The following is a 21,934-nucleotide window of genomic DNA, read 5'->3' as shown; positions in this document are numbered from 1 at the left end:
GATTGTTTTATTTCTGTAGTCTCCCAATGTACTTGCTCCTTTAGCTCTTGCATATTTCTCTGCAGATCCATCAGCATGTTTATGATTTTTATTTTGAATTCTTTTTCAGGGAGACTGGTTAGGTCTGTCTCTGCAGATCCTCTCTCAGGGGTTGTCTGGACTATTTTGGACTGTACTAAATTTTTCTGCCTTTTCATGGTGATAGCGGTGGCTGTAGGCAGGTTGAGTATGTGTCAGCTGGGCGAAGAAAGTCCTTTCCTGCTTGCTGGATGCCTTGCCCTTCTCCGCTGCCCATAGTGGTTGCCTGCACTCCTAGAGCAGCCACCAGGTCAATCCCCTAAGCTGCTGTGTGCGGGGTCTCCGTCAGAGCAGCGCAGAGCCCTGTGGGCAGTGGCAGGCACGTCAGGTGCGCTCCTCCGCAATAGCAGTACCCCTGCCGGGCAACTGTGTGCTGGCAGCTGTCTTTGGGTCTGGCCTGGGCGGCTGTATGTCAGGCTGGGATTCCGGTCATCTGCTGGGAGCATGGCTGCTCCCTCCGGTACTGCTGCAGGTGCACACGGGCCTTTCCCATGCCCGTCTGGTGCCACCACTGCTGGCACACATGGCCGCTTCCGGGTTGCTTGATCACTGCCACTGTGGGTTCGCGTGGGCCTCTCCTGGGCCCCTCTCGCACTGTGGTTGCCAGCATGCGCGGGCCAATCCCAGGCTGCTTGGTCCCCGTTGCTGCAGGCTCGCATGAACCTCTCCTGGACTCGTCTGGTGCCGCAGCCACCAGTGCACGTGGGTCACTCCTGGGCTGCTTGGTGGCCACCATGGCAGACTCACACAGGCTGCTCCTGGTCCCCTCTGGTACCACCGCACCTGGCTTGTGCTGCCACTCTCCCACTACTGGGCTGGTGTGTTGGGAACTGTGCCAGTTGGTGGAACGACTGGCAGGCTGCTTTGTGCCATGAGGAGTTTAAGAGTTGCACTGCCACCCAGGGGGTTAGGGTGCCTAAAGTTCCCTGGGATTTGCAGCTGTTGGCTAAGTGTGGCGGAACGACTTTGTCCAGCTGTGGGGTCCCTGTCTCTTTAAGACTTGCAGAAAGCACTCACTTTTCTTTTGTCTCAGGGGCACCGGTTGCAGGGACTTGTCTGCAGGTTTTGCTTTTCTGTTTCTGTAATATCCAGCACCCCGTGCACCTTGTATCTGCGCTCCGGGTGTGGATTTCTAGACCTGATTGTTTAGCAGTCCTGGGCTTTCACTCCCTCCCCGTTCTGACTCTTTTCTTCCCGCCGGGTTCTAGGGTGGGAGTGTGTTCGGGTCCCACCTGTCCGCAGCTTGTATCTTACCGCCTTCGTGTGATGTTGAGTTCTCACAGATGTAGATGTATCTGGCTGTTGTACTATATCCACTGGTGTCTCTTTTAGGAATAGCTGTATTTATTGTATTTTCATAAATATACATGTTTTGGGGAGGAGATTTCTGCTGAACTACTCACACCACCATCTTGGCTCCTCCCCTCTTTTATCATGTTCTTTTGTGTAATTACTGTAAGTTTTTCCCTTGCTGTTACTATGAGGTTTACATAAACATCTTAAAATTATAACACTATATTTTAAACTAATAACAACTTAAACAGAATTCCTAAACTTCATATTTTTACTTCTCATCCCCATCATGCACTTTAGGTCATTGATAGTACAATTTACATTTTTTTAATATTGTGCAACTAATAATTATTGTAGTCATGGTTATTTCTGCTGCATATTTTTAACTCAATTATAGTGACAAATTTATCAACATTTTAACAGCTTCGACTATCAATTTATCATATTTTTACATTGCATTCTTATATTGTTATATTATTACCATCCGTTTATTTCTGTTCAAAGAACTCCCTTTGGCATTTCTTGTAAGGCAGGTCTGATAGTAATGAATTCCTTCAGATTTTGTTTGTTCTGGTAAGTATTTCTCACCTTCATTTCTGAGGAATGGCTTTGCCAGGTATGGGTATCTTAGTTGACTGTTTTTTTTCTTTAAATATTTTGAGTAGTTATCCCATTCTCTTATGGGCTTAAAAGTTTATGTTGAGAAATGCACCTATACTTATTGAGGTTCATTTGTATGTAACTTCTCTCTTTTCCCTTCTAGAAAAGCCAACTGTTCAAGCCCTGAGGTCAGGCAGAATGTGCCACTGGCTGAGGGCAGCTTGATAGGCCTATTGGCTTGGTTATCTGCCTAAATGAGTCTGTTGAAGGGGCTTTGTGATTTCCTGTATTTTCTAGTCAGGCTTACAAGGCAGTTGGGATTGGATACTATACTCAGCAGTAGGTGGTGCTATGAACTAGTTTCTCTGCTCTGGAAGTGAAGCAGGACAGGACCCAGGGCCTGCATGGCTCCATGTTTGGGGATATGAATCAGGCAAGGGTGTACATGGACTATCCTTGTCAGGTGAGGCCACCAGTTCTGCTCTGCAGACAGGGAGAGCCACAGGCTGGGATCTCTGTTCAGATACCACTGTAAACAGTGCTGCTGGGTGGGCTACACAGCTTCCTGTGCGTTCTGGTAATGTGCCCTGATGAGGTGGGCTGAAGGCTGTATTCAGCAGTAATTTTCACATGAAACTATGACTTTGTTTCCTTGCTTGGGTGCAGTTGTAGTTCTCGAGAAGCTCAAGCCACTACTGCTCTTTGTGGTTCTGACACAAACTGACTCATGGCCCAATTTTCCTAGCCAAAAAGGGTTGCTGGCTTTGCTCTGGGGTGATCAGCTCTTCCTGCCTACCCCTTGGCCTGAGAGTTGCTGGGTAGGCAGCTTCCAGGCATTCTCATCAGCCTTTCCTGTCAAGCCAAGGCTCACACTTGGAGTGGGTGGGGCTATGGCACAGTCTCCCACCTGGGCATGGCAGACCAGGCCCCAGGCCTGGAAAAACTTGTTTGGGGACCCAAATCAGTCAGACCTTCAACCTGCGGAGTTCCTTGGTCAGACTGCATGGCCAACTTGTTCTGCATATGAACAAAGCCCCTGGTTGGGAACTATTACTTGGGTTCTGTAGGTAGGAAATCAGTTGGGCAAGACCCAAGCTCTGGTTATTGAAAGCCCCTCCCACTTCTCCATCACCTTCAGATTCCCTGTGACTGAGTCCCACAGAGTCCCCTGTCATCCTCACTGGGTGAAACAGAGTAAAGGCTTCCACAAAGCAATATACAATGCTTAGGATGGGGACTAGATGTTACCTCTGGGCTCTTTCCCACTGGAGGAAACTTAGGCTCAGGGGAGATTTCCTGGGGTGGTGTGGTGCTGGACTGTGGTAGAGGCAATGTGGTCAGCAGGTAACCATTCTTCCTACCTAATTCAGTCTGTTTTGGTCTGTGTGGTACAAGGGGATGCTTCAGCCTTAGTCCTGTGTTCTATGATTCTCTCAGTGGTTTCTTCCCCATGAATCACTGTTACATGTTTTGCTGGTGAAGGGGAACAAAATCAGGAATAACCTATGTTGCCATCCTGGTTATGTCATCTGCCCTCTCGAAGTTATTAAATTACACACAAATATAAGTGCTGCTGTGAAGGGATTTTGCAGATATAATTAAAGTCCCTAGTCAGTTAACTGAATAAATCCAAAGGGAACGTATCCTAGACAGGCTAACTTAGTTTGAACATCTTTGAAACAGATTTTGAGTCATCCCTGAGTAAACAGAGATGCTCATCTGTAGACAAAAATGTTTGTGCTTATGCTCTCAGGGTTTCAGCCTCCTTGTGACCTTATCTTTTTGATGCCTGCTCTATGGATTTCAAACTTCCTTAGTCAGGCCCCCACATATGACTAAGCAAATTCTTTTAATGAATGCCTTAATATAGATATACCCTATCTATGTTAATGTGTATGGATATAGATATATAGTCTCTCCTACTGGTTTTGCTTCTTTGGGTAAACCCTGAATTAAAAGATAATGTTTTTTTTTTCAGTTAAGATTATTTATATTATCATTTTATTAACTAACTAATCCAATCATATCCTAGCAATAAATTTAAATCAATTTCCAAACAGATAATTTCTTATGTATACATTTAGCCAGAAGTTTTATAAAATTCATATCAATTATCCTTAGTGAATTATAAATTCCACTCATGATGAATGCACTGAAAGGGAAATATTCTGTGAATACATTGCCTATTTTCTTAAAAAGAATGAGTTTCAAGCCAAGAGAATAGCATATGTACTCTGGGAAATCAACTTGTTTCTGAAGTTAACAGTTTTTTCTTCTCTCATAAGCAAACACCAAAAATGTCAATCAATTTTACTTTCACCTTAGGTATTGTCCTCATTCCTCTTAGAAGAGTAGTCTATATTTATAGTTTCCATTTTTTCATTCATTCACTCTTTAGCCATTAAGATTTCTAAGTTCTACTCTTAGAACTCTACAAAACTGGTCCCAGCTTCTTTGCCATTAAGTTTAACAGCCATATTTAATGATCACTTATTCAACATGTTAGTCACTCAATAATATTTGACCTCTTCTTCCTTCTAGGACACCTTTTATTTCACTGGTATCCATGACATCACAACCTTCTAGTTTTCCTACTGCTTCCATGTTACTCTTTCCTTTATTCTTTTACTGGCTCATCACTTCAGCTTTTCAAGGTTCAGTCCTAGTTTTCCTAGTTTTTTCTATATTCTCTTAATAGGAATATTATCCCACCTGCATGGCTTCAGTAGCCAACCAGATGCTAATGACTTTCAAATGTATGTCACCATTTCAGATCTGATCCTTGTATCCAAGTGCTTCTCAATATCTCAAGTGTCTCAAAAGCACCTCTTTGGCAGTGGGTCCAAAACTTGACTAATGACCTTCCCCCTAAACTTTTACTTCTCCAGTATTCTTCAGTTTAGTTATGACCATCATTATCTATTTGCACAAGTTAAAAATCTGAAAATATTCTTCATATATCCTTTTGCTTCCTCCTTCCCTACTGTCAAACTTATCACTTAGTCCAGCTAATTTTTCCATCTAGAATCTCACTTCCTCTGTGTGTATCTTCCACTCCAATCCAATGTCAAGCTACCTTCATCTCAAAACTAGACTGGAAAAGCCCCATAATGAGTCTCCATGTAACCACTTTTGGTCAACACCCTCCAATTCATTTTTACACTTCATACAAAAAAATCTTTTCAAACCCTAAGCTTCACCCAGTTACTTCCGTGCTTAGAAGCTTTCAGTAGCTTCTTGGTCATCTATTATCTTTATTGTCATTTCTCACCATTCTCTCTCAATTTATCAGGCTCAACACTCTTCATCTTCTTTTAGTTCCTACTTTGAAGGCTGCACATGTTGTCCCCATGCCACTTCCAACCAGCACCTTCACTTAGTTAACTTATAGTCATTATATAGATTTTAGCTCAAGTGACATTACTCAGGGAACAATTTCCTTATGTCCATGAGCAGATTCTCCTGCCATAAGCTCTTAAGCATCCTACATTTTTCCTACACGTATATCTGTGCTCCGTGTGAAACTGAGGTGTGCCTATTTTTCATCACCATATTTTCAAGTGGTAGAATAGGGCTGATATATGGGAGACCCTTACAAAGTACTTCAGGAACAGCTAAATGAATGATGAATGAAGCACCATTAGCATCCTATATGGTTTCTTTCGAAGTATTAGTATTGAAATGTGATAAGATCCTGAGGTATATGACCTTGTGGATTTCCATATTTATTTTTAATTACATATACTTTGCATTTGCACAGTTTCTAAATCACAAGTTGATTTTTTAAAAATACTAGTGTTGACAATCCAGCCTGTGATGTGAAATTCAAGCTGAGTTCTCCCTACTTAGCATCATCACCAAATCACAAATTCTGCAATTAAAAGAACAGTTTTGTAGTTGATGCATGAGAATATCCAACTTGTTTATCCATAGCTTTATTGCCTCTATAGATCTTTTGGGACTAAAAAAATTCCTTTTCTTGCATTTATAAGTAACTGACACAAAAATACACAGAAAGAAAAAGAGGAAAAGTTCTGTCTTTGTATGACTCATAGATACACCTACAGTTTACATAACTGTCAGGCAGGATTTGTAATTATTCCAATTTTTTCTCATGAATATCTGATGAATGTCAGTCAATAATTGCTAATTAACTTACCTTCTAAAATAGAATTTTCATATAAATGAACTCTTCAGGGCTCTGGAGTTTTAGGACAGTTGTATCAATAAACAAAAGCTGAAAACTGGAAGTAACTTGCTTATGCATAAAAGGAATGACATTTTGAACCAATAAGAGCCTAAATACAAAGAAAGAAATCTTCATCCTATTCTATCTTTACATGTTCTTGGAATTTCAGTCATCAACTGGTTAGGTTATAAGATATATATATATATATATATATATATATATATATTCTTATTGGATAAAGTCAATAGAATTATTCAAGGAGATAGATGTGTATCTTCAGAAATTCCAGGTATTGCAAGTGATGTAAAAATCCAGCACTGCCAAAATATGGTGGTGGAACATTCTCGAATTGAGCTTTGACATCATTCTGATATCACTCTGATGCCAAGCACAGTTACTAGTAAGACAGTATTAGCCACCATTTATTAAGTATATACTAAATGGCAGGAACTGTGTTAAATTTTTGCTAATGTAATCTCATTTGATTCTTATAATAGTCCTGCAAGATAGGCATTGCTATATAATAATTTTGCAGATAATGAGAGTTAGTTTGAGAAGCTTAATAATGCCCAAAGTTTCAAAGCAAGTAAGTTCCAGAGGGGTAATTCAAACATAGATGTTTTGCACTCCAAAGACTCTACTTTGAACCACTTCATTATAACAGGAAATATATTTGGGAAACACTTGCACATAAGGATACCTATTCTCTCTGGGTTATCTTTCAATTATAGGAAATGTTCATAGAAAATTATTGAGAATAGGGCTGAATTCTTGCCCAAGGTCTCAAATGCATTAAGACAAACACTAAGCTTCCACATGAAAAATATAACATAAGCCCCGTAGACTGGAAAAAGACATCCTTTCCATCTCCTCATTATTAATGGCACTACATAGTACCTATTCAACTCCACAGGGAAGAAGAAAAATATAGAGGAGAATATTTTCACATTTATTTTAATGTTCCAGTCAAAACTGACAAAAATCCACCCAAAAGATATGTGAGTAGTGTTTTAAGAGATTATTTATGAAAATATCAATGAAAATTTAGAGTGAATAATGTATCCATGGCAACAGCATAAAATACAAAACTGTAATTCTGTACCATGGCATTCTAGATCTGTTTCTGTGACTGACTTTATTTTGAAAATCACTTAATCTTTTAGTCCCCATTGTAACATTTATGAAGTGAGGAGTGCTCCTCAACCTTTAGAATACCCCAGCTAGGGTGCTGTGCTATCCTCAACTGTGGAGAGAAAAGCATTCTGCTTTATTCCTCTTTACTGATTCATGAGGGGCAGGAGACGTGTGTACCTGGCAAGACAAAGAAAACTATAGCAGTGGGGTTGCTAATTAACATACCTTCTAAAATAGGATCTCAGGGAGATTCTTCTGTGTGCTGGAGATCAGTAGTTGGAATAGATACCAAGGGCCAATAAATAGAAAGGGTTATCACACAATAGTTGAGTTGCCAGAAAAAACACCTGTTTCCTCAAATTGCTTTGCAGTTAATGGCAACTGCATTACAGAATGTTGGGGAATGGACATAAGCTGAGGGCTTTTGGAAAAGTTATGCTGTCTTGATTTGCTGCCAACCTTTCCATCTTCTTTTCTATCTTGAATGTGGACATGAAATATAGAATGTAACAGCCATGCTACCACCACGGGACAGCAAGCTTCTGGATAAATTAAGCCAAGGAAAGGTAGAAGCTGGTGTGGTTATTTATGATGTCACTGAACCACCAAACCAGCACTGGATCACTCGCCCCTCAACATTTTTGTATGATCAGTGGATAAATATGTCACTCTCTAATTTAAGTCATCATTCATCAGGTTTTCTGTTACATGTAACCGAACACATTTCTAACTTGTATATGTTGAGAGACAACTCTTCATAGGTCTCTCTCATTTCTGCACATCTTGCAAGCAGAGTCTGACTGCTTTGTTCCAGACTATATTTTGAAGGATGCTTGTACAGCAACTAGCCTTAGAAGATAAACAGTGAGTGTATGCTCTTAGAACAGAGGGAGGTTTGTTTACTATTCATTATAATAACGATAATGCTTCCTTCTAGAACAAAGGTCAAGTATTGTTTGTTATAAAAGATTCAGGTTTTCTAAGCTTGAGCTTTTTCTTTTAACAAAACCTACTGTGTGCGGGTATCACCTGGTGTCTGACAGTTTGAACTGCTATAACAAAATGCCATAGATAAGGTTGTTTAAACAGCAGCCATTTATTTCTCATAGTTCTAGAGACTTGGAGCTCCAAGATGAAAGTGCTAGCAGATTTGATGTCTGCTGAGGGATTCTTCCTGGTACAGATGGATGTCCTTTTGCTATATCTTCACATTGTGGAGAAAGAGAGAGCTCTGGACTCTTCCTTTTCTTACAAGGGTACTAATTCCATCATGGGCGTTCCATTCATGGGAAATGAGGATAGGACAGCTGGTGAAAATGCTAATACTCTGAGTATTATCTGCTATTGTTGTGAATAAAAAGTACTTTTTCTTAGACTCAGGAGTCCGGGTGTTCTACTTGCATCCATTAAAGTTGTGGTAGTATTGTTTGTTAGTTTGCAAGTAAGGTTAAACCTCAGACTCTGAGCAGTTTTTAACAAATTGATTTTGAATGGAGTAGGCAAAATCAATATGCACAAGAATTCAGTTGATAAAAGATTTATATTCTCAACATATAAACTAAAATGTCAATTGAATGGTCATTATTTTCTATAAAAGAAATTCTAGTCAATTTCATTTTGTAAAAACTAACAATGTAAAAGACCAACGTATAATTTTAATTGGCTATATATTCAGCAATGCAGAGTGCAACTGGAAAGTTTAAGATAAATTCATAAGAAAAAATGGAACTTGTTTTAGAGTCAGGTAAAAGGAAGACAGTATTAATTTTGCAGAAAATTACACCTACATTGCCATAGATGACCCTGGAATGGATCTAGAATTCAGTGAAAGGAATCAGAGAGCAATATATATGGAAGACTAAATAAGTGCTATAATGAACAAATATTTGATATCTCTGAAGTGAACAGAAAGAGAATTCAAATATGATAATACTAATACAACTGTCCTGAAATGGAAAAAGACCTGAATTTGAACTATCAAGACGGCCCATGACTTACAAGGAAGAAAAGAAAAAGCATAACAATTAGATATTGCTTGAAGAATCTCCTGAAACTAAAAGAACAGATAATACAAGAACTGGAAGAACAAGTATATTTTTACCTCAGAAGAAGAAATCAGACTGTTTCTTAACTATGTATTTTGCAATACTGAATGCCAGACTACCATGAATACAAATAATTTAAAACAATGTAAGTGTGCACAAATAGAGAATTGGTCAGGTATATTATATAAACATGATAAAATACTTTGTGACTTTTAAGCAATAATAAAACTATAGTATACAAATTTGGACAGTTATGGAAACATCCATGAATTAGTTTAAGATAAATGTTGCAAACTGTTCATTTCTCTCTCTGCTTCATTCTGTACATTTTCTTCGAGTTTTCCTTTTATTTTCCTGCAGCTCTGCCTAAACTAGTGTTTATCTATTGAAATACTAATTTTAATAATTGTATTTTTCATTCGTAGTTTAGTTTGGGTTATGCAAATGTTATATGTTCAGACTTTGCTTTTTTTGCTTGCTTATTTTCCATTGTTTGTAAGTAGATTAGTTCAGACACAAAAGGGTAGGTATAAACAAATAGAATCTATAAAAGAAAAACATAACTGTGAAACAAAAGAATCATTTAAAATATTAATGCTTTTAGTTATGGTTAAAACAAAAAAAATCTTTAATGCCTCTTTCCCACTTCTTTTATGTTACTAAGACTTTTTAGGCTCCAGAAACATCACATTTTTGACCAATGGCATATGGGTAATTAAAGGCAGATATTATATTAGAACCTTATTCTTTAGATTCACAGTTTAATTTCAATTATTTCATAACTTCAGCAGAAGCATACAGAGGACAGTAATTATTTAGGAGGCTCAACGCACCCCAAGTACGTATAGTAATATGCAAAGCACACTGTTTCAATGTTATCTATATTTGACCTACTTAAACCTAGCAAGCTAGCAAAAATAAACATTAATTAAGCATCCACTGGAAAAATTAGGAAGGTGTGTTCTTTTTTTCAATGCTGACTAGAGATGTCTAACATTATAACTTTGGTCTGTGTTTAAGTATTCGAATTCCCAATCAGAAAAGTTTGCTGTTACTCCACTGGTGTATTTTTTAAAAGTCATTTAAAATTTTAATAATGGACTTTTCATATGTGTAACCATGTATCTAGTGCCTCATTTATTAGATAGCAAGTATTCAATAAATATTAGATGAATGGATTATTTCTTGAAGAAAAGAGTAGACAAAAAAGTAGGTTATTATTCATGCCTTCACATTAATCAGATAAATGGACACATCAGGACTATTCTTTTATCCTCAGTTTCTACATCTGTAAAATGACATATTTGGACAAGATCACTATGTTAAAGATGTTTTAATTTGTTCATTCTGATTGAGAATGGTTTCATAGCCTTGACTTTGTAATAATGACTATGATGGTGTGTTCAGGCTCAGCTAGGAAAAGCATCATGTTGAATTAGTAACAAGTGGTTCATTCTAGTACAATTGCATGCTCTATGCCACTAAAATGTCCTAATCTGTACTAAACAATAGATGTTATATCCCTTATGAGGAAGTTTCAAAAAAACATCGTGAGGGGTATGTGGAAGGAAAATAATTGGACAGTTGGAGTACTTTATTTAGTCCACTGATGCTCAAAAATTTCCCCCCAAGAGCTTGATAAAAGCCAAAGGGAATTAAAGGCTTGAGCACTAATCCTCAGTGTTGGCTACAGATTCCTCAGCTACTCAGAGAAATAACATTTGATCATTACCTGAAAGTAAAATCTTTTAAGCTTTTTTTGTTTTTTTAGCTCCAAGGGAATAACAAGTTATTTTATTATTTAAATGAGAAACACTTCCAACCATTTTCAACATATTTTAAAATAAGCATGTAAATTCTCAGAAAATGATAAACAGAAAGTTTGAACATTAATCTTCATTGTATCTTAGAGCTGGTGGAGATCTAAAAAGCACCATTTAATCAGTGCCTTGTCCCCATCCCCATTGGCAGAGACAATATTGTCTTCTAACTGCTGTATTTCTCCTTGTCTAGGCCCGTGCCAGGCATGCATTAGATACTCAAAAAAAGGGCAAATACAGCTGTTGCTTGAGTGAATGAGTCAGCACGCTCTCGGTCATCTGTAGTTGTATTTCAGAGACATAAAGACACTTTGAAAGGAAAGAGGGGAGTGTGCTGTGGCTCCTGCTGTTCCCTGTCCCTCTCCTGAAAGGCTCAATTACTGTACAAATTGAAAGCCAACTCTTCCTTCAAAGTTCAAAATCAAGTTTTCCAAATCACTTTAATATAACTGAGGTGTAATAAACTATCATTTCCCTATGTTCCTCTAGCAGTTTTCTTTCTCTTCTATTACATCTCTTTGTATTCTAAATAGTGGTTTACCTCTAAGTTTTAAACTTATAAATTTTAAATTAATTTTAAAATTACTTCTAAATTTTAAATTAATTGAGGATAACAATAGAGTCTTACTTTGCTAAATCTTAGAAAAATGATGAGGAAATCATGGTTGTTAATGAGTAGACTTGAAGGTCTGTGACAGGTCAATTAGAGTCAGCTAAATCGGTTAGAGGCGGAGACAAGTCAGGGAAGGAAGGTGGAGACTCTGAAGTAGGTAGTTGTAGTTCCCACACCATTTTCCTCCCAAGAGACTTTGAAAGAAATTTCTTCATTATTGGAGGAACAAAGGAGAGTCAACACATTTCAGTTTTTCTCAGAAAGGTTTTCATGTCAGGAAAGAAAAATATGGGTTATTCCTACTATGACTGATCCAAGCAAAAATGGATTTTGTTTGAACTTTGAAGTATGTGGGAGTGATGCTTAGAATCACTAAATAAATACTTATTCCAAATGCAAATTTAGAGATAAATGATCAAATATTGCAGCTAGGATGTACCCTGGAGATCACCCAACCCAGTTTAGTAATGTTCTAAGTGGAAAACTTAATATTCAGAGAGGTGTAGAGATTTTTCTGAAAAAAGAATAAGAGCACCCAACCTACAAGGAACTCACATAAGTCTGTCTGTGAAGTTTTTTTTTTTTTTTGGTATCATTAATCTACAATTACATGAAGAAGATGCATCCCTGTGTTTATCGCTGCACTATTTACAATAGCCAAGATATGGAAGCAACCTAAATGTCCATCAGCAGGTGAATAGATAAAGAAGACATGGTACATATACACACTGGAATATTACTCAGTCGTCTGTGAAGTTTTGAAAGATACAGGGAATTGCCTAGAAATGAAATTTCTAAGCAACTTTATCAAATTTTCCAAGATAAGAAACCATATTTCAGAGACTTCTAAATATGCAGTTGCAAACACTCAGAGATCAAGGAAAAATAAGTCATAACTTTTGCAACATCTCTGCAATCTGAAAATGAGAATACAAGCTTTCCTCAGGCAAAGTGAAGCATTCTAACTCCTAGAGAGCTAATAAGAAATTCAGAGGGCAAAGATAATAAACATTCCAATTTCCCTGAATGTCCCTCTAGCATTTGTGGACACTTAATTTGCATTTAAAAATGTAATTCAGAGTTTCTGGAACTTTTCTCCTTTCTTGCTTTCCTTTCCTCTCTCTCCTTTACCTTATAATAGCTATAAACATATACTGAAGCATGCATTTCCAATCTCTACTATGTAAATGAAGGCTTATATTTCACATTCTTAATTAAAATCATAGAGAAAACAATCACCTGGCTTTTTCTTTGAAAAATATTTAAGTTTCTTTCCAGTTTTATTAAGAGATAACTGACATACATCACTGTATAAGTTTAAGGAACACAACACGATAGTTTTATTCACATGTATTGTGAAATGATTATCACAATAGATTCAGGTAACATCCATCTTCTCATACAGGTACAATGCAAAGAAAGGAAAGAAGAAAAGAAAAAAGGAAGAAAAAAAGGAGAAACTTTTCTCCTTGTGATGAGTAGTTTTTGGATTTATTATTTTTTAATTGAAGTAAAATTGGTATATAAATTACATGAGTTTAAAGTATATAACACTGATTTGACAACTGTGTACTACAAAGTGACCACCACTAAAAGTTTAGTTACCATCCATTACCATATAATTGACACCTTTAGTAATTTAGCCTATTCTCCTCTCCCCTCTAAATAGCATAAATCTCTTCTCTGTATCTAGGAGTTTGTTTTTGTTTTGTTCATTTTTTTCAGATTCCATGTATGCATGAGGTCATAGAGTATTTGTCTTTCTTTGTCTCATATATTTTACTTAATATAATATTTTCAAGGTCTATCCATGTTGTCACAAATGGTAAGATTTCATTCTTTTTTTTTTTTTGTGTGTGTGTGTGTGTATATATATATATATATATATCCACATCTTTGTTCGTTCATCCATTGATGGACATTTAGTTATTTTCCATTTCTTGGCTATTGTAAATATTCCTGCAATGAATAAAGGGGGCCATGTCTTTCCAACTCAGCATTTTTGTAGTCCTCAGATAAATACCCAGACATAGGGTAGCTGGATCATATGGTAGTTCTAGGATTAATTTCTTGAGGATTCTCCATACTGTTTTCCAAAGTGGCCACACCAGTTTTCATAACCACCAACAATGCAGAAAAGTGTTCTTTTCTCTACATCCTCTCCAACACTTGCTATTTCTTGTCTTTTCGATAATAGCCGTTCTATAGGTGTAAGATGATATCTCACCATGATTTTGACTTCCATTTCCCTAATAATTAGTGATGTTGAACATCTTTCCATTTGCCTGTTGGTCAATTGTATGTCTTCTTTGGAAAAATGTCTACTCAGATCCTCTACGGGTTTTTAATTAGGTTGTTTTTCGTTCTTAAGTTTTTATTAGTTCTTTATGTATTTGGATTTAGTTCCCCGTAAGATATATGATTTGCAAAAATCTTTCCCATTCAGTAGGTGGTCTTTTTGTTTTCATGATGTTTTTTTTTTTTTGCTGTGCAGAAGCTGCTTAGTTTGATATAAATCCATTTGCTTATTTTAGCTTTTGTTGTCCTTGCTTTTGGAATCACATCCACAAAAAATCGCTAAGACGGCTATTAAAGAGATTTCCATTCAAACTTTCTTCTAGGAATTTTATGGTTTCAGGTCTTACATGTAAGTCTTTAATCCATTTGAGTTAATTATTATATAATGGTAAAAGATAATGCTCCAGTTTCATTCTTTTAAATGTGACTGTCCAGTATTCCTAACACCATTTATTGAAGAGACTGTCCTTTTTCCATGGTATATTCTTGGTATATTTGTCATAAATTAACTGTGCATATGTGTATGGGTTTAATTATGGGCTCTCAATTCTGTTCCAGTGATCTGTGTGTCTGTTTTTAATGCCAGCACTATAGTTTTGAATACTACAGCTTTGTAGTATAGTTTGAAGTCAGGGAGCATAATACCTCCAGCTTTGTTGTTCTTTCTCAAGATTGCTTTGGCTATTCAGGATCTTCTGTTGTTCCATACAATTCCTAGAATTATTTGTTGAATTTGTGACAAATGTCAGTGGAATTCAATCTGTAGACTGCTTTGGGTAGTATGTACATCTTAATGATGTTAATTCTTCCAGTGAATGAACATGGAATATTTTGACATTTACTTGTGTCTTCTTTAATTTTTTTCATCAGTGTCTTACATTTTTCAGTGTATAGGCCTTTCACCTCCTTGGTAAATTATTCCCAGTTATTTTGTTCTTGATGTCACTGTAAATGTGACAGTTTTCTTAATGGCTTTCTGATAATTCATTATTACTGCATAGGAATGCCATATATTTCTGTATGTTTATTTTGTATCTTGCTACTTTAGTGAAATCTTTTTTAGTCTTTACAGTTTTCTGGTGGAGTCCTTAGGTTCTTCTATATATAATATCTTATCTGCAAATAGTGACATTTTTATTTCCTCCTTTCCAATTTTGATGCCTTTTCTTTTCCTTGCCTAATTGTTCTGTCTTGAATATCCAGTACTATGTTGAGTAACAGTAATGAGAGTGGATATCCTTGTACTATTACTGATCTTAGAGGGAAAACTCAGTTTTTCACCATTGAATATGTAAGCATGGGTTTGTCATATGTGCCTTTATTATTTATGTACATCCCCCATACCCACTTTGTTTAAAGATTTTATAACAAATGGATGTTGAACGTTGTCAAATGCTTTTTCTGCATGGAGGTGATCATATGTCTTTTAACCTTCATGGTGTTAATGTGGTGTATCACTTTGACTGATTTGTAGATGTTGAGCCATGCTGGCATCACTGTAAAAAACCCCACTTGATTGTGTTGTATGACCCTTTTAAGTACTGTTGAATGTTAAGGATTTTTTGCATCAAAGTTTATCAATGAGATTGGCCTGTGATTTTCTTTTTTTGTGGTGTCCTTGTCTGGTTTTGGCATCAGGGTAATGCTGAACTCATAAAATTACTTGGCTGTGTTCCTTCCACTTTAGCTTTTTGGAAGAATTTGAGTAGGATAGGTATTACATTTTCTTAGAATATTTGGTGGAGTTTGCCATTGAAGCTGTCTGGTCCTAAAGTTATGTTTGTTTGCAAATTTTGGATTACTAATTTAATCTCCTAATTAGTAATCAGTGTATTCATTTTCCATTTCTTCCTGATTTAGTCTCAGACTGTATATTTCTAGGAATGTGTCCATTTCTTCAAGGTTGTACAATTTGTTGGCACATAATTGTTTGTAGTAGTGTCTTATCCTTTCTATTTCTGTGGTATCAGTTTTAACTTCTCTCTCATTTCTGATTGTCTTCATCAGAGCCCCCTTTTTCCTCTTTTTTTTTCTTGGTTAGTCTAGCTAAAACTTTTTCAATTTTATCTTTTCAAAAACCAGCTCTTAGTTTCATTGATCTCTTCCATTGTCTTTTTAGTCTCTATTTCATTTTTGCTCTGCTTTATATTATTTCATTCCTTTTACTGACTTTGGGCTTCATTTATTCTTTTTCTATCTCCTTTTGGTGTAAAGTTTGATTGTTGGAGGTTTTTCTTGTTTTTTTGAGTGAGGCCTGTATTACTACAATCTTCCCTCTTAGACCACTTTCATTGCATTCTAAAGATTTTGGTATGTTATAGTTCTGTTTTCATTTGTCCTGAGGTATTTTAAAATATTTTCTGTGACTTCTTCATTGATTGCTCAGTACCATGTTGTTTAATCTCCATATTTTTGTGGTTTTTCCAGTTTTCTTCTTGTAATTGATTTTTAGTTTCATACCATTGTGGTCAGAGATGTTTGACATGATTTCAACCTTCAATTTATTGAGATACATTTGTATCCTAACATGAGGGCTATCCTGAAGGATATTCCATGTGCATTTAAGAAAAATGTGTATTCTGTTGCTTTTGGATGAAACGTTTTATATCTATTAAGTCCATTTGTTCTAATGTGTTAGGGTTTATGTTTCCTTTTTAATGATCTGTTTGAATGATCTATCTATTATGTAAGTGGGGTGTTAAAGTCTCCTATTATTTCACTGTTAACAGTTTCTCCTTTTAGGTCTGTTAATATTTGTTTTATATATCTTGGTGCTCCCATATTGGCTGTATATATATTTATAAATATTATGTGTTCCTTTGGATTGGGCACTTTATCATTATGTAATGCCTTTCTTTTTCTATTATTATAGCCTTTGTTTAAAGTCTATTTTTCTACTATGATTATAATTCCAGCTTTCTTTTCATTTGCATTTGCATGAAATATCTTTATCCCTTCATTTTCGGTTCTGTGTGTCCTCACATCTGAAGTGGGTTTGCTGTAGACAGCATATAGATGGGTCTTATTTTTGATTTTTAATACATTCAGCCACTCTTTTTGGTTGGAGAGTTTATTCCATTTAAATTTAACACAATTATTGTATTTATTGCCATTTTGCTCATTGTTTTCTGGCTGTTTTTATAGTTTCTGTTCTTCTCTTTCTTGTTTGATGGGTGTCTAGTGTTATGTTCATATTTCATTCTTATTTTCTTTTGCATATTTATTATACTTATAATTACTTATTAATTATAAGTATAAGCATAAATATAATATTATATATATAATAGTATAAATATAATAGTTTACTATATTTATTAAATAACTTAGTGAGTTAGTTTTGCTTTATGGTTACCATGAGGTTCACATATAACTTTTAAGTATATAATGGTATATTTTGAATTGATAGCAACTTAACTATGAGCACATTCCAAAACTTTATATTTTTTCTCCCATGCCCATATTTTATATTTTTGATAGCACATTTTATGTCTTTTTACTTTATACATTCCTTAACTAATTTTTGTAATTTCAGTTACTTTTGCTATTTTTGTCTTCTAACCTTCACAGTTGTTTTATAAGTGATTCATGCACTATTTTTACTATATATTTCTGGTTGAAAGCTTTTTTTTTCTTTCAACATTTTGAATATATTGTGCTAATCTCTTTTGGCCTGTAAACTTACTGCTGAAAAATCTGCTGATCACCTTATGAGGTTTCCTTTGTATGTGGTAAATTGTATTTCTCTTGCTACTTTTAAGAGTCTCTGTTTATATTTAGCTTTTACTGTCTGCATTATACTGTTCCTTGTTGTGGCTCTCTGGGTTCATTTTATTTGGAACTCTTTGGGGTCCCTAGATCTGTATCTCTCTTTCCTTCCTCAGATTAGGGAGTTTTTCAGCTATTATTTCTTCAAACAAGTTTTCTGGCCCTTTCTTCTGTTTCTGGGACCCCTGTGATGCGCATGTTATTCTCCTTGATGGTTTGCTAAAGTTTCCTTAAGTTTTCTTAATTTTTGAAAATTCGTTTTTCTTTTTGCTGCTCTGTCTGGTTGAGTTCCATTTCTTTGTGTTCTAGCTTGCTAATCTGATCTTTGGCTTCATCTGGTCAACTGTTGAACGACTCTAGTGTATTTTTCAGTTCAATTATTATATTCTTGAGCTCTGTAACTTCTGTTTAGCATTTTCTTATATTTTCCTTGTTGAGGATCTGTGTTCATCCAACTTCCTCAGAGTTCAGTGAGCTTCTTATAACTATTACTTTGAACTCTTTATCAAGTATATTGCTTATCCCCATTTCATTAATGTCTTCTTCTGATATTTGACTTTTCCTTTAATTTGGAGCATATTCCTCTGTCTCTTCATTTGGCCTGACTCTCTGTGTTTGTTTCTGTGCATTAGGCAAATCACCTATCTCTCCCAGTGTTGAAGACTGGCCTGTGTAGATGTCACATAGCCAGAGGCCCAATCACCCCTGTCCACATGAACCAGGTGCTTTAGAGGTTTACCCTGTTTGGGCTCTATGTAACAATCTGCTATAGCAGGACTATTTCTGCAGTGTAGAGGTTACTGGGGCTGGCACCCAGCCTGGGTGTGAAGCGTTGATGCTCTGTGATGTGGGGGTGCATGGTGCTGGTAACTGGCCTGGCTGTCAGGTGAGGCAGGAAGCTGTTGCTCCACCGTGCTGTACTGTGAAGCTGTGTTGAGACAAAGAGGTGGGTTGAGCTGTCACCTGCCGCTGCTGTAATGGGCAATTATGCTTTGAGGTGGGCAGAGTTTGTAGCTGGGCCCATCCACTGCCTCTAGCAGGTTAAAGGGATAGTTCCAAACTGGCACCAGTCAGTGCCAACATTAGTAAGGTAAGATGAAGTCACAGATATGACACACCTCAGTGTCTCTGTCCTCAGAGAATGTCCCAATGGTTTCCTGTCTCTTTGGGAGTCACATATGGTCTAGGCACTTTTCAAATTGGTGTTTTTCCTTGGGTCCCTTGATGGAAGAGTCTGCATGTAAGCCCTTTATGAGTGAGTTTTCCTTTTTACAGTTTTATGGTATTCCTGGATTTATTTCCCATTTTTTTCCCCCAGGTTTCCAAAGCCTGGCATTTAGAGAACTCATCTCTCTTGTTCAGGATCTAAGGATCAGAGTGCCTGATGTGGAGCAGGTACTCCTTACTCTTCAGGGAGAAGTTCCCTATTTTTGATGTTTCTTTCAATTGTCAATCACTGTGACTGGGATGGGGTTTTTGATGAGAAAGTGTCTGCCTCTCCTACCCATCTCCATGCTGTCCTTTCTGCCCTTTGTGTGGAAACTCTGTAATCCAGTTTTCTTGCTGTTTTCAGAGTAAATTATTCCATATATAGTTGTGCATTTGTGGTATCCATGGGAGGTAATGAGTTCAGGATCTTCCAAAGTCACCATCTTGAACCCAGCCAGAACTTAAACTATTAACAACTTATCTGTATATCATATAGCAGTGTTAGCTGTAGTCATCATGTTATATATTACATCATAGTACTTATTTTTCTTGTAACTGTAAGTTTCTATCTTTTTATCACCTCCTCTTTTTTCCCCTCCACTCACCATCCACCTCTGGTAACCACAAATTCTGATCTCTTTTTCTATGTGTTTTTTTTTTGTTAGATTCCACATATAAATGAGATCAGACAGTATTTGTCTTTCTCTGTCTGACTTAGTTCACTTAGCATAATGCCTTCCAGATCCAACCATGTTCTAGCAAATAGTAGGATTTCCTTTTTTTTCTTTTTTCTTGCTAATAATAGTCCATTACATACATTCGGCACAAATTCTTTATCCCATCTATCCACTGATGAACCCTTAGATTGTTTCCATGTGTTGGCTACTGTAAATAATGCTGCTAGAGAACATGGTGGTGCAGATATCCTTGAGTTAGTGTTTTGTTTTCTTCAGATTTATTTTCAAAAGTGTAATGGCTAAATCATATTTTTAGGACACTCCAGACTGTTTTCCGTAGTGGCTGTACTAGTTTACAATTCTACCAACAATGCACAGTTGTTCCCTATTCTCCACTACACATCAGTATTTGTTATCCCCTGTTGTTTGGTGATGGCCATTCTAATAGGCATGAAGTAATATCTCATTGTGGTTTTAATTTGCATTTCCATAATGACTAGTAATGTTGAGCATCCTTTCATGTGCCTGTTGACCTTTCATATATCTTCTTTGGAGACGTTCAGATCCTTTATTTCTAAAAATTGAGTTACTAGTTTTTTGCTATTAATACATTAAATTACTTATATATTTTAGATATTAATCCCTTATTAGATATATGGTTTAAAAATACTTTTTCCCATTTCTTGGGTTGTCTTTTCACTTTATTGACAGTTTCTTTTGCTGTCAGAAGCTCTGTAGTTTTGTGAAATCCCTAGTTTGTTTTTGATTATGTTGTTGGTGTTTTAGGTGCCATATCCAAAAAATCATTATCAAGACTCATGTCAAGGCGTTTATGTCTATTTTCTTCTAGGAGTTTCATAGTTTCAGGTCTTACAGTTAAGTCTTTAATCCATTCTGAATTAATTTTTTGAGTGGTAAAAGATATGGGTCTACTTTCAATCATATACATGTGAATATCCAATTATCCCAGTACCATTTATTGGAAAGACTATCTTCTCCATTGAGTATTCTTGGCTCCCTTGTCAAAATATTAGTTGACCACATATGATTAGGTTTATTTCTGGGCTTTTGATTCTGTTCCATTCATCTATTTGTCTTTTTTAATGTTAGTACCATACTGTTTTTATGAATATAGCTTTATAGTATAGCTTGACATCAGGAAGAGTGATGCCTCCCATTTTGTTGTTCTATCTCCGAATTGCTTTGGTATTTGGGGTGTTTTGTGGTTCCGTATACATTTTAGGAGTGTTCTAATTCTATAAAAATGCCATTGGAATCTTGATAGGAATTGTATTGAATCTATACAGGATTTTTGGTAGTATGGACATTTTAACAATTTTTTCTAATCCATGATCACGGTAAAGGATTCCATTGATTTGCATCTTCTTCAATTTCTTTCATACATGTCATGTAGTTTTCAGATCAGAGATCTTTCACCTCCTTAGTTAAATTTATTCCAAAGTATCTTGTTGGGATAGATTTCTTTATTTCTCTTTCAGAATTTTTATTGTTATAGAAACCATACTGTTTTGTGTATTAACTGTGTACTGTCCAGCTTTATATGAATTATTGATTAGATCCAGTAGTTTTGGTTGAATTCAGGATTTTTTCTATATAAAACATGTCATCTGAAATAGAGGCAATTTAACTTCTTCCCTTTCAATTCTGATTTATCTTTCATTTATTTTTCTTATCTGATTGCTCCAACTAGGACTTCCAGTGCTATGTTATATAGAGTGGTGAGAGTAGGCACCCTTCTCTTGTTCCTGATTTATAGGAAAATCTTTTAATCTTTCATCATTAAGTGTGATGTTAGCTATGGGCTTGTCATATACAGCCTTAATTACATTGAGATATATTCCTTCTATACATAATTTGTTAATAGATTTTATCATAAATGAATCCTGAATTTTGTCAAATGCTTTTTCTATAGTTACTGAGATGAACATAATTCTTTTCTTTCATTCTATTAATGTGGAGTATCACATTGATTACTTCACATATGTTGAACCATCTTTGCATCCTAGGGATAAATCCCACTTGTTCAGGGTGAATGATACTTTGAATTGTTGCTGAATTTGGTTTTCCAGTATTTTATTGAGAATTTTTGTATCTATATTTATCAGGGATATTGGCCTATAGTTAAAAAAATTTTTTATTAGTGTCCTTTCTTGGTTTTGGTGAAAACCAGTAGTTTTTGGCTTCTGGTGTGT

The sequence above is a fragment of the Manis pentadactyla genome, chromosome 2 (assembly GCF_030020395.1).
Source record: "Manis pentadactyla isolate mManPen7 chromosome 2, mManPen7.hap1, whole genome shotgun sequence".
Taxonomy (NCBI): domain Eukaryota; kingdom Metazoa; phylum Chordata; class Mammalia; order Pholidota; family Manidae; genus Manis; species Manis pentadactyla.
This window is presented reverse-complemented; position numbering follows the sequence as displayed.